At 37.6% G+C, this 2,003-nt stretch overlaps 1 protein-coding gene across 1 annotated transcript in view; it reads left to right on the forward strand.

Annotated features, from left to right (window-relative positions):
* The window catches only part of ST6GALNAC3 (ST6 N-acetylgalactosaminide alpha-2,6-sialyltransferase 3), a 294,151-nt gene that overhangs the window by 227,818 nt on the left and 64,330 nt on the right, over positions 1-2,003 (forward strand). The window lies entirely within an intron of this gene.

Here is a 2,003-nt window from a genome sequence, read left to right on the forward strand (position 1 = left end):
CCTCCTCATGAATTTTCATTTGCAGTTCTTCCTTCTCTGCAATATTTCATTCTTGAGCTGTTTTGTTCTGTCAGAAGTTCAAAGACAACCCAATTTCATAAAAGGGAGATCTTATTGATTAATCCAACATATTATTTTCCCTTTTTTGACCAGTTCTTGATGCACATTCCCACTTTTGAAAACCATTTCATGAGTCAGTGTGCAGTTTGGAAAAAAATCTATAAAATGAGCTCATTACGATGCTCATTGCTGAATATTTTCCTTTCATTCTTTGCAATGCAAAACCAATTTAACTCGCCCTTTATCTCTCTACAAAAAAAGAATAAAAGTTTCATGCATGCATTAAATATACAACATACAGAGCACATATAGATGTGAATGTTACGTGCCATCGTTCTCATATACTTTTTATGATCTCTCTACTCATTAACCTGCTTGCCACCAAATTTTAAACCTCTTTTCTTGCAGTTTCTAAAACACACAGTTTCTTATATGTCACAAAATCAATTCAGCTTGAAAGTGCTTCCTCATTTATCCATGCTGTCATTTTTCCAAGCAGAAAGAAAAGGTAGGCTATATTGTGTTATGCTTAAGTACGGAGTTGAGTGGGCCACATCCTGAGGTCTGAGTGGCATACTTGGTTCTCACTGGCCCTCAGACAGCTGTCCAATTTAAAACTGGAGTGGCTTTTCATTCAAATACCCATTTTACACCCACTAGGTGGTGCAGCAAATAATTTGACCTTTCCCCCCCCCCCTTACCTGGGCTGGTTCAAAGCCTTTTTCCAATAATATTTTTTTAAAAGATGTCCCCCTTAAAACAGTACATAGAAGAGGTTGGAATATAGCAAATATTTTAGTATATTTTTAAAATCAAAAACTGGGGGCATTTGTGGGACATTAAAACAGCCTTGGGACATTTAGCCCACATGCTGTGGTTTCCCCATACCTGGCTGAAAGAACCTCTTGACTCACAAGATCCTGTTGTATGAGAAATGAGATACCTCCATCTATCATACAAACAAAGTTAACTGGGTCCATACTATTTCCTGCAAGAATTTATTGGACAGAGATTGTTGATTTAGATGGCTTGAATATAAAGAGCTATTTTCATCCTTCCTGACTCTGAAAGTCAGAAACTACTAAAGAGCTAAAGACTCATCTGAAAACAGGATTCAGTCTGAATGGAATACATAAGCATTATCATCATCATCATCATCCTAATAACCCTAATCCCACTTTTACCAGGATTCAAAGAGGCTTGCAAAAGTTAAATCAGTTGCAACTAAAAAAATTTTTTTTACATCTATAAAAGTTAATATAATTACACTATATTTTTTTCAAATAATTAAAAACACAACCATTAAAAAGAACAAATATAAACAACACTGAACATTATGAAAGATCATTTTCTCTGAGTAGTCATTCCTCACAGGACTTCTCAAACCAAAAGTCTTCAATTGCCTAAAGGATAACAAGGAAAGCATCAGTCTAACCTCTCCACAAAGAGAGTGCCAGAGCCTGGGAGCAGCCACCTAAGATGGCTGTGTCACATGCTTCCACCATTTGTACCTGTGGTGGGTGGTGGAACAGAGAAGGTCCTCCCCATAAGATCTTAAAACATAGGAAGGTTCATATGGGAGAATACTGTTCTCCAGATAATCTGGACCTGATTGATCAGAGAAAAGAGAATATTTAAAATTCAAGGAGGTAGTGCATGGAACTGAGTTCTGGTATGAAGCCTAGGAATGTGTTGTCTAGAACTTGCACCTGACCCCAGAGGTACATCTTCTGGAACACAGGAGTGTTCCTTTTCAGTGGCTGCCCCCAGGCTCTGGAACACCCTTCCCAAAGAAGTTAGACTGGCATCCTCCCTATTTTCTTTTCTCAGACAAGTGAAGATTTTTCTATTTTGTCAAGCATTTGATGAGCAACTATACGAGTATAAGGCCTGTCATAAACAATGCACTGAATATTGTTAATCGCTGTGATGGTGTGTGTGTG

Source organism: Sceloporus undulatus, chromosome 4 (genome assembly GCF_019175285.1).
Source record: "Sceloporus undulatus isolate JIND9_A2432 ecotype Alabama chromosome 4, SceUnd_v1.1, whole genome shotgun sequence".
Classification (NCBI taxonomy): Eukaryota; Metazoa; Chordata; class Lepidosauria; order Squamata; family Phrynosomatidae; genus Sceloporus; species Sceloporus undulatus.